The sequence below is a fragment of the Centrocercus urophasianus genome, unplaced genomic scaffold (genome assembly GCF_019232065.1).
Source record: "Centrocercus urophasianus isolate 14NV4802_14NV808 unplaced genomic scaffold, USGS_Curo_1.0 seq_18, whole genome shotgun sequence".
In the NCBI taxonomy this organism is placed as follows: Eukaryota; Metazoa; Chordata; class Aves; order Galliformes; family Phasianidae; genus Centrocercus; species Centrocercus urophasianus.
In genome coordinates this window covers 11,674,221-11,686,529 of record NW_024884733.1, presented here as the reverse complement: position 1 = coordinate 11,686,529, position 12,309 = coordinate 11,674,221, and the positions used below count along the sequence as shown (strand labels likewise).

Here is a 12,309-nt window from a genome sequence, read left to right as displayed (position 1 = left end):
ATATATATATATATATATATATATATATATATATTTACACACCTTTTTTTTCCTCCTGTGTCTGTGATTTGTACCTGGAATTTTTGCCATGTCATTGACTTTGAACTTGGTGTTTTCACAATTTATCTGTCTCAGTCTACAAACTGCTTCTGTTCTAATTTAATCAGGTTCAGCCTATTAACAGTATGATGTAAAGGCCAGTTATTTTGTTTATCTCATTAAAATCCAGAAATCTGCTACGCTGCCATGGCATTAAACTCCAGTCCATCTAGGGGCATTTCATTAGGACTGCATTAGTTCATCATTACTGAAGTTTATTTTTCATTCAGACATGTTAGCATCCAAAAGATACCACACGAAGGAACATGACATTCAAAGGTCAGCCTCTGTAACTTCTTTTTGAAGGAAGTTTTTGGGAACATAAGAAAGAAAATGAAAATGGATTCCAGAAGATTCCAGACGTGGTTATTTACACAGTGTAAGATGTAAATGTTGTAAATGTAAATGTCTCTTGTCATTTCCGTGTTGCTTGCTGGAAAACATGTTTTTGCATCTCTCTCTGCTCCCCTGCTTTCTTAGGATGGACAAGCCTGAAGTTAAGCTCCAGATCAAGTACCTGAGAAATTTTGGAGAAATCTGATCCCAAAAACCATCCATTCCATGCTCTCTAGTTCAGGCAATTCAAAAGCCCAACACTGAGCATCCTGCTGAGTATTTTGTAAAACCTCAGACTTGGCTCTGGCAAAGAACCAATTTTCTTTCTCCTTCTCTCCCAAAAAAGAAAACATGCCACATGGACGTGTGAGGTCACAGAAATGAAACAAATGAAAATGTACTACAAGAAAAAAAAAAACAAAAAAAAACAAGAACAAAAAACACATTAACAAGGACTGGACTTCACTAGAAATAGATCTGTAAAAGTTGTTGCTGACTACCTGGCATCCTTGCTATACGTGTTTTGAGGGTTACCTCAAACAAGAGCTTATCAGGTCCTATTATGGGCTTAATGCACTTGAAGAACATCTAATGTGGTCCTAGGACACAGCGTTCTCTTCAGCTTTATCCAAAAGAGATCCAGTGAAAGCACACCAAGACTTCCCCACAATGGGAATCAAAGCATGTCTGGGACAAGAACAGGACAAGCAGATTGACTGCAAAAGTGCATTCCTGATCCAAACTACAACACTAATCTGAGCACACTAGAAGTACTGTACTTAACAGCTGAACATACCGAGGAATAAAATGTATTTCACACCACACCCAGAAATATACCTCTGAAAGTGGTATCAGAATGAATCTTCCACTGTGAGATGAAGCTATGTGAAAGACAAACTAGACGGGCAGGGAATATTTTAAATTAGACATAATGGAATAAGGCAATTTGAAGCAGCTTTACTCCCTCTAAGAATAAAATTTGCTTTCAAATTTTAGTTGAATAAGAACAGCTATGAGGCACATATCACAAAGCTGTGCACTAAGAGTGTGTTATCCCACACGTGCCATTTAAAAATCAGCACTCCCTCTCTCCGGGTGTCCTGGATTTTCCTCCATTATTATTCGAACTACACCAAAAAAATGAGGTTTTTTACATACTGAAGATCTTAACCACTCCCAGCTTGTCCAGACTTTGTCATACAGAGTTAACCAGACGTATTTTGTTATGCCTAGAGATAAATAAGACTCTTCTGTTATTCAGACAGAAATGAAAACTTCAATACAATCTATTTTTAGCACTCTACAATAGGCTGGAAAATATTAGCCATTGTATATATATTGTATATAGAATCATAGAATTATTAAAGCTAGAAAAGACCTCTAAAATCACCTAGTCCAAACATCCACCTACCACCAATGTTACCTTCTAAACCACATCCCTTAGTACCACATCCGCACACTTCTTGAACATCTCCAGAGAGGGTGACTCAGCCACCTTCTTGGACAGCCCATTCCAGTGCCTGACCACTCTTCTGGAGAAGTTTTTCCCAGCATTCAAACAGAACCTCCCCTTGCACAACTTGAAACCACTGCCTCTTGTGCTATCTTGTCCTATCACCAGCTTCACTGCCCTTCTCTGGATACACTCCAGGGCCTCCGTGTCTTTCTTGTAGTGAGGGGCCCAAAACTGAAAACAGTTCTCAAGGTGCAGCCTCACCAGAGCTGAATACAGAGGGTTGATCACTGCCCTGTTCCTGCTAGCTATGCTATTTCTGATACAAGCCAAGATGCCATTGGCCTTCTCAGCTACCTGGGCACACTGCTGGCTTATGTTCAGACAAGTATCAACCAACACCCTATTCTTTTCCTCTGCACAGTCCTCCAGCCACTCTGTCCCAGGGTTGTGACCAAAGTCCCATTGGCCTCAGCCCAGTGATCCACCCTATCCAGGTCACATATTTGTTTGGAAATATTTACGCACTTCAGAAGAGCGCAACTAGATTTCTATCGCTGCAAATCAGAGCAGTGCATCAGTCTCAGATGAAAGACTGGCACTATTTCTTGTAGGAAAATGACACAGGAAATGACACAATGAGGGTGGGTCACTTTCACACACCAGAAAATTAAACAAGATATTACTAAAGATAACATATAAATTAATAACAAGAATACTAATCTGAGAGAGGATGCAGTGCCAGATGAGCCATTCTTTACCCATTTGAGTGGCTCAGTTCTGAATGATCAAGGATAATGTTTTCAAATCTGTATTGATTTTTAGTCAGGACGTGCTTTGCATTTCAACACTGTTGGAACATACCCCAGTTTCAAAGGGTCTACGTATGTACAGCTCTTGACTGAGCTGGATACCAGTTTATGCTGACATGTAGAATCCCACGTGTGTATTTTCAGAGATATCATAACAGCTACGAGAGAAAAATACTCCAAACCAAGTTATTTTGTTTCTATCGCAGTAAGAAGCACAGGTACTTCAGTGATTTCGGACTCAACACGGCTGCAGGCATAGCTGCAGGAGGCACCCGCAGTTAACGATTAAGCTCGCCGGCGCCCCGCAGCGCCCAAGGACACGGGCAGCGCCCAGCTGCGCACAGCGGCCGCGCAGCATGGAGCGCCGCCAGGGGGAGCCGGCAGTGCGCTGCGGAACGAGGGGCCTCCCTCTCTCGACCCTTCTCCCTCAACCGTGCCTGCCCGGTCGGTGCTGCGGCCACGCGTCGGACTGAAGAATGCTTTTTAGAGGAAGGTCTCTTTAAAGGACGCTGTCCTGCGCCGGAGTTCAGACATTTACGCTGCAGATTTCCCAGCCCTTGAAACTTTCACTGCAGACGGCAGAGGTCACTCGATAGCGGCCCGTGCCCAGCCTGCCCGCCTCCTTAGCTCCTTGTGCTTGCTGAAGCGCTTTCCCCGACTTTTCAGTCTGACATACAACACCAATATTTGAAACCGCATGTTCTTTTGGGCAAATGCTTCGCAGATTGATGCAGACATTCTGTTTTGGAGGTACATGGTGAACCTCCCCAGTCCGAGCCGTGGCCTCAGGAGCCAGGTGTGGCATCCTGGCAAACGTGGAGGCACATTTCCTTCCATTCTTCACATACCACAGGAGCTGTAAATCAACGTGCCGTGGAAGGTGACATAGAAAAATTGAAGAGTTGCCACGAAATTATTGCCTTTAAAGCAACTTTGCATGAAGCAAAACATATCGATTCCACATCCAATATAGCATACTCATCATACTTGCAAGAAAATTTAACATTCCTGATTACAGACATTCAATTTTAGAGTGCATTCACTCTGATTTTTCCAGAAGACTGTCAAGATATATAGTTCATAATATGAAAGTTTATCACTTGCATTCAAAGCAACTTTTATCACCTGCCTAACATCCAACAACTACAGTAAGTCACCACGCTTTACCTCACCCACTAATTTAGTTAGGCTTTGTCCAGAACAAAGGGCTCCAATAAATGCCAAGGGAAGATCTGCACCTGCTTGCAAATCAGACAGACCCAAGCTTCTTATGAAGCAAGTTAAATATTTACTAGAATATAACCAGCAAGCAAATCAGTAGGTCTCTTGGATAATAAACTGATTTTTAGAGGAAGTATCTTTCGCAAGTATTTCTCAGACCCTGCCATTACTAAAATATCTCTTTCCATCTGCTTTTCTTCACAAAGTGGTCAGACTTTGCCTGGATGCATGCATGAATAAAGCACCATAACGTAGCACCAAGTGGATTTATCTCAGACTGTACATCTTTTGGTCCTCTGCCATCTGCAAAGTGGTTGTGAGAAACGTGACACAAAATACAGGCTGATGCTTTTGTTTCTGAACACCAAGGACACAAAAGGTAAGGTCCCCACTTCTTAAAATCTTTTCAGGCTGTATACTGCTCTTAGGAAATGTGACAATCATAATCTGCCTTCCCACTGTATTTTGATTCTGCTCTTTATAATGCTTTTCTCTTTCTTATGAAAAAGAAAAAAACCTGGCTTACATGAGCAATTATGCTGTGAATCTGGATTTTGAGTTATGCTTTTGGATATGGAAGGGCAGGACAAAACCAAACAGGATTAATCCAGAATAGCTTTAATGTGTTTGTGCCAGTGCACAGTGGACAGAATTTACTTCAAAGTTAGAACTCAGCTAATCTTAAAATATTGGTGTGTCTGTAATTGCTCTTGGGAGATGAGCAAAGCAGGAAGAGAGGATGGAAAGACAGGTGGCAAACAAGAGACAGGAATGTTGAAACGTAGCTAAATTTAATCCGATTGTTCTAAATCTACTTCTGTTTGTCAAATCATATGGAATAATTTCAGACAGAGAAGAATGTGTGTTCTCTCAGGGAAGAAAGATAACCTCAGTCATTTTTGCCTGTTTTATTGTAAATTATAGCCTCTGATGTCAATAGTTTTGGTAGAGAGATTTGTACATTCTATATAAATAAGAGATGAATTATGAACCAGTTTCGAATTTAACAAATTCCTTACATTTTTCTTCTTCTTTACTAGTTTAACTTTATCTGTTATTGGTTTTTATTTCATTTAAATAATGCATATTGCAGTATATGGAGTTTTTCCTTGATATGCTTAGGTACAAAGTTAATTAATATGTTCCTACATAGATTCCTATGGTTTATATCTACTCTAGGAATGCAGAATCTCAATTCTATTATCAACGCACCATGCACAACATAAGAGATACTGAAATGACTCCACAAAGAGAGCCAAGCACAGAAAGCAAACAGATGCAGACGAAAAAGGAAAATCAAAGTCTACAAACACAATGTGTGAATTACCAGCACACTTTGTCAAACCCTGTATTAGTGGTAGATGTGCTTATATCACAATTTTTGCTCAAGAACTGGACATCTGTGTTATCTTACATCAGTGAAGATAAAATTGTGCATACGTTGTAGCAAAATATGCCAAGATGTTATAAAAGTGTTGAAATTATGAATAAGAATTTTATAAATGCATTTATAGAAGTCATTGACATAAATTAAATAAATAATTTAAATATATCTAAAATAATTTAAATAATAATTTAAATAATCTAAAATAAAATCATTTGTTATTATTTTTAGAATAGGTTAACAGACATCTTAGTACCAGCTTGGTTCTCTTTCAGGATGGCATTTCATGTTTTTTCTAGATTTCACAGTAATCAGCAGTTGAAATAGAGTTAAAAGTACTGAGTGCTCACTTTAGAGATATGAAGACTGTACACATTAACACGAAAATGAACATAATGCTTGGGTTCATGTTGAAACATTCAGCTAACATATTTTCAAAGTCTGTGGAATCTAATTTGCCTACACGTTAGAGTTGTTATCACCTGCATGCAAAAAAAAAACAAAACAAAACCAAAAACCAAGGATATTCCAAGGATATTGTTTTGTCAACAGGAAAATTAGCACAGCAGAAAGAGGCTCTGTGATCAGCAGAGGGAGTCGGCCACTTTCAGAGCAATTCATCAGTTTCAAAATGGTAAAAGTGCCCTCCAGAGGTTCCCATCTCCACTTTCTGCATGCAGCAGCAATCTAAAATCTAACTTTAATCCATTATAAACTACAGAAATTTTCTTATCGAATTGGTGGAATGACACTCTCCAACAAAATCCTAATCAACATTGGTACATAATTAGTTTAATCTCAGAATGTCCACCTCAACAAAGAACTGATCTGCTGACTTCATCTGAGAAGTTTTAAGCAGATGCCATTGAACACATAGCGAAGATTTTTGCTGATCACACTTGTGTAAACATCATCCACTTAAAGAATGAAAATAAATCTAACTTCAGGCATATTCTGCCTTCAGAGAAGGCTGAAATCAAATTCTGGAAGATTCAGTCCAACAAACTGTCACTGATACCCATCCTTTCCTAAAGAAAGAATGCCTGAAGTTGTTCCAATGGCTTATCTGGTCCTGTTGGCTGAAAGTCATGACAAAGTCATCTCAGAAATCCAAAATCTACAAAAATATAAAGGCTTTCCAGTTTTTCAGCAGTGATCTAGTGCCATTCCCTTTCTAATTTGCACCAGAAAAATGTTTTTTAAAATCACATCTACAGTTATCTCCCATGGGTTATGATTTTCATTGGCAAGCCCTGGCTCCCATAAAGCTTAGTCTTAGACTTGTCCTCTAAAGCTCATGGATTCTCACATAAACTGCAACACTTTATCACAAAGTCGATTCGCAGCGATTTTGTATCAGAAAAGGGAATGTTCAGAAGGAGCAGAGAGGGAAGATATTCCATATAACAATCTCCAACAGCACACTAAAATTTTTCATAACAATAAAAGACTTTACTAATACACACCTGAGGGATTTCATTTCATTTTGATGTTCTGAAAGAGTTTAACTGCTACTCACTGTATCACTGTATGTATTTTGACACTGTTTTAACTGTGTCAAAACAGAGACATTTACAGCAACAGTCCTTGTGGGACTATGTACACAGAATGTGGCTATACAGAGCAAAAGTCAGATAGCAAAGAGCAGAGCTGTGATTGCCTGGCACCATCCCTATCACCTTCAGAATTCAGGCTAGGACTTGTGTAATCAGTCACAAATGCTGCACAACTGATAACAAAGCTTATGTGTGCACAAAGCAGCAAGACCCTTCATTAATATAAGTATTAGGAAGCAGGAAAGAAAAGGTGTAACAGGTCACGTCATGAAATCTGAAGGTAGAAGTGTTCAAGAGAGGAAGGCTGGGCACTAAGGGAAGTCTGGACTGACTCAAAGTGACAGTAATCACAGCCTGTTTGACTGTAGTCTATCAATGCACACAATGTCCAGCAGTGTTACATAGCAGCAGCAGTATTGGTGATCACAGTTCAACACATATCCAAGTGTTTCCAGTATTTTCTGTTTAAAAAAAAAAAAGTAACTTCATGGAGGCGTTTGAATCAAAGTAAACTCATCTGCACAATACATGCTCAGAACTACAGATTCAAGAAATCTTTCTCCATTTGTTCAAAGACACTGCAAGTTTTGGAATTCCAAGCAGAACTCACAATCTGGTGTGGAAATGTAGTTTCAGATTCTCCACCACTGTACATTTCCATACAGGTCTGTGAACAATGTCATTCCTAGCAAACACCATGAAGGTGTAGTTACAGCTTTTTTAAACCTATAGCAGTGAACCTTCATTTATCCTTTTGGAAAGGTTTCCTTTACTATAACCAACACAGTTCTTTTATTCTATTTAATACTGCTTGCGCACATTCTAAAATAACTTTCCATACTGAATGCTAAATAGATTACATAAATCAAATTTCTCAAAAGCTAGATGGCAAGCATTAAGTATGAAAGGGAAACCTCTAATCAGTAGCACCTATTATCCACTAGCTAGGAGGATTCAATCATCCCACTTCGTATGCTGACTTAGAGGCACAGCAACAGCTTCAGATTACCCAGCTCCAATAAGGGAATATTCCTAGCATAGGAAAGTGTTGCACTTAAATAGATGATAGTGTTTAGTCCAACATTTAAAAGGTGTAGAGCAGCGCAAACAAGTTCAGAAGTATTAGATTATGGATTCATTGTGGTATACATTGAACTAAAGCTCAGTGATGCTACACTAATAGCCTAATTCTTTAAATTCATATCATTTTCTACTTTAGACAAACCAGGCATTAAAAAAAACCTTAGTAAAGACTTCTGGACAAATTAAATAATGAAGGAAGAGGTGAAATTTCTCCTGCTTTGTTTTATAATATTGTACTTTAGCCTGTAATTAAATCCCTGAAATGAGCATACCATAGCTATTTTGAGGCAATTAACAAGTACAGGAAAGGTTTTACAGGGATCATTGACAAAGCATTTGACAGGCCTTCCAGCTAATGTTCTTAATGAGAACAAATAGGTAAAACTGAACTTCTCAAAAATCCGTGCTGAGGGCCAGCTATCACATGGTGGATGGTCACTCACTAATCCTGCAAAGCAACTATTTCGAGCAATGGCATAGCTCATACGAATATGCAAATCAAGGTAAATGAATCTGTACTTCATGCTGGTTTCTTCACTTGTTCTTTTCTGGCAGTTGTTACATAAATGTTACAGAAACATGTGACTAACTTTGTGGTACATATTATATAAATTATATATATAAACTAAAATATAAACTATTTGTTCAGCTGGTATTTCCCTTTTCTACTCTTGTTTTAAGAAAAAAGAGAGATCATATCAATTATCATAATATGTAACTATGAAATCTGGTCTATCTAAAGCTTGTTACACAAGATTGGAACATCTTTGTGTGTCCTCTTGTAGCTTCATTTCTGTGGTTCTGTATATTCAAACTGAGGCATTTCTGAATCTACAAAATTACTCTAAATGTAAAGTTATTCCATACAATAAATATGTCTGAGAAATTACTCAAGAGATCAGAATTCTATATCCTAAACATAACACTCTGCCACACTATAGCTGTAGATTGCAGGGATAGATGAAGTCAGCAGGTATGCTGTTTTGAGAGGTCTGAAAATACTGTCAAGAGGAAAAAAAAAAAGCCTGATTTGTAGCACCACAAATCCCTGGCCCAAAAAGTACACACAGTCTCTCTGCAGATAGCTCTGGCACTGCATCCATAATACCTAAGCATTAGTGTTCATAGAACAGGACCGACCAACCAACCTACGTCAGGACACAGGCTCAGAGAACTTTGCACCTTAACAGCTTCACATAGAGGTGGATATGTGGCTCCTGTGCCCAGTTCCAAATTTGTTCATCAGTTCCTGATGACAGCAGCTGAATTTGGATGTGTATCTATTCATCTTCCATTACTCTATCTAGAATGCGATAAGGCCAAGCCAAGAATTCAGGCTACAATCAGGTTTCTTCCTTAAATGCCTTCCTTTCTTGTTTGACACATTTCCTTTTCAAAAGGCCATCTCCTGTGAGAATAAAAAGCTCAAGAAGCAAAATAAGAGAATAAATTTCTTCCTTTCATGATTAGATGTTAAGGATACTCATCCTTCATTGCATTCCCAATCCTTTTTCAAGCTCACAGCTATTTCAAATACATGTTTAAGATCTGGGCATAAGCAGTGCTTTGCTTCTATATTTGTGGTAAGATCTTATTTCTTTGTATACAAAGATTACAGATGTTTTCCATTTTCAAATAGATGACAGTATAACGTGCTTCACACAGAGGAAAGTTTCCATTAGTCTGGAAATAGCTAGTGTTGGCAAAGCTAGCTGAGCAAACAGAGAGCTGGAAAATATAGCACTATTATGTGGAAGAACAAAGTGGGAAAACTAGCAAACATTGTTCTCCAAGCTTGAGTTTTGTCCATCAGAGTTTCAGTCTGATGGCCTTAGGTAAGTATTCACCTGCTACACGGACTGGAATTCCATGTATTTGCAACTTGGTGTAGGTTGTAAGAGTTGTCAATCCTGTTGGAACTACGTGATGCTGAAATCACAGTATTGGGTATTACCAGATAAAAAAGTTTAACTGAAAATTGAGAAAAGGCAAAAACAACCCTGTACAAGTGCAGCTTTTGAACAGGCAGGACAGTAACTCATAATGAACAACGTAAAGCCCAGCTAAACACTGCATTCAATTAGAAGTTCTCAAAAAGAGATACTCCTGCAAGATTCAGCACAAACAATGTACTGAGAAATTCAGACCCTGATACAACTATAACTCTTCAGACTTCAAAACTACTCAAAGAATTAATTTGGTCCTGTTTTGGTAATAGCTGAAAGACTCTCCCGTGATGCAATAAATTCAGTGCTCCCAGCTGACTGCAGTATAGCCTGGCTGATGCGTACCTTAGCTATCATTTGACCACGTGCAGCTGCCAGAAATTAAAAATTTCTCTTTTCTAAAACTGCTTGGCAGATAATTTCCCTGCAGAGTAATTCAATGTAGCAGAGCACATTAATGCAGCTTGTCATGTACTTGAGCAGGAACAGATATATTTCTTTATAGACTTAATTCTTAGCTATCATTTCCCATAAACCTCCTCTGTTTCAAGACATTAAGCTTGACCTTGAATCTGCTCAGACATAGCTTGTAATTACGTGTTTTGAGCTACAAGCAGTTCATTTCTTGGTGCTCTTTCCCACCTCTAGGTGGGAAATCCCCTAGGATTGCTGAGTAGAGTCCAAAAAGAGTCAGCAAATTCTTTAAGAGATTCCTTAAACTGGGACCGAGAAATAAGAAAGTTTTCTAATTACTATGTATATATCAATGTGTATTTCTACATATTAAAACAAAACCTAAACCATATATACAAACTTACTACTTAAGAACTGCATTTTAGGGATGCTTACACTAATAAGGAACGACTGCTATTTTGGAACGTGTACTTCAGTCTATGCAGACCTGGGCATAGTTCATCCTCTAAGTGAGATTTTTGGTTGATGTTCAAGAATTTTTCTTTCAAAACAAATATGTTCTTTCCAAGAAGTTTACAGAGTACACAGAAATGACCTTCTTTGAGGTGAAAATTAAAGTGCATTAGAAACTGGTTTTTCCCATATACAAGGAACTTTTCAAGGGCTCCTATGTGGAGGACAGATAAAGGTGGTTTATTATTCCTAACATCCATCAAAGTAACAGACAGTGATACTCAATTTTTCTTACAAAGTCAATGCTGAGAAGGATAAAGTTGGTATGCGTGGTATTAGAAAGATACAAGAAAAGTTATTTTAGAAAACTATTCCCAGGAGACTATGAATGAGCTAAAACCTAACTTACCCACGCCACTGAAAATCACTTATAGTTTTCAAGTCAATTTTGAACATTAAGAGTAATGTTCTTTTTGCTGGCTCCCCTGGTGCAGATGAAATGCTAAGCTGTTTAGCTTTACCCTCTGGCAGCCCAAGCTTGCAATATCCCAGGGGATGTTAAAAAAAGAGAAATTAAATTGCACAGCCAGGCCTTTCTTTAATGACTTTGATCTCTCAAAATAATTAAGGCTACTTTTTCCCCTCGAGAGCAAACTCTGTGCTGTAACTCAGGGGATTAAATCCCTCTGAAATCTCATGGTGGTCAACAGCATTCATTGCTGCTCACAAATAGCAGGTCTGATTCTGTACATTATTTGCAGCACACATGAAGAGGGGGAGTTAGGCTACATCTGAACAGGTGATTAGACATAGAGGATCAGGCTCTGTATAATGAGGATCAGGTTCCATATAATGAAGCCCAAGCCACCATCATTTGTTAATGCTAATTTCACTGTGTTGCAGGCCTGAAGGATCTGGATCAGTAACTGCAATGTGTGTTCGCACTCACATGGTTCTCAGAGCCATGCTTTACAACCACTTATGGACTCCTCTTTAGAAACATTAGTTTCACCCAGTACAAAAACACACAAGAGAATTGCTAGTACACTCAGGAAGAAGCATTCTCATGTCAAAACCTCAGAAGAGGGAGAACCCTCTCTTAAAATCCCAGCTCAAACAGTATCTTTCTGCTCTCACTAAGATTCATGCAGCCTGATGATTGTGCCATTATGTTGTTTCCATACTTAACCTACCGTGTCATCCATTCTCTACCAGCCAGAACACAACCCACCCTTCTTCTATAGGCAGTCCATACCCTGCTAGGATCTGACAAAACATGTAGAATCTACTCATCGACTTCAGACAGCTGACACGTGCAAGACCTAGCAGGTTTATCCTTGGAGCAAGGCCAATTTCTTTCTTTTTTTTTTTTTTGATAGTTCACCCTTTACTCTAGCTGAGTAACACTAGATGTGCTGTTGGTCACCCTTCCTCTCCTCTCACTTCTCCTACAAACAACAACTGGTGGAGGTTTACTCAGTTATTATTCTCACTGATGCCACACCAACTCCTGCTCCATATTCATCCTCTAAGTCAATTTATGCGTCAGAGT

The 12,309-nt window shown here is 38.7% G+C and overlaps 1 protein-coding gene across 2 annotated transcripts in view; it reads left to right on the top strand.

Annotated features, from left to right (window-relative positions):
* Positions 1 to 4,035: 4,035 nt before the first annotated feature.
* Positions 4,036 to 12,309, top strand: part of PALMD (palmdelphin) — a 48,941-nt gene continuing 40,667 nt past the window's right edge. Inside the window, exon 1 of one of the 2 annotated variants that reach the window (XM_042819462.1) lies at positions 4,036 to 4,300. The gene's annotated coding sequence lies outside the window, so the exon portion shown is untranslated. Of the gene's footprint in view, positions 4,301 to 5,883; positions 5,940 to 12,309 lie in introns of those variants that run through there. The other variant, XM_042819463.1, reaches the window with a different exon arrangement.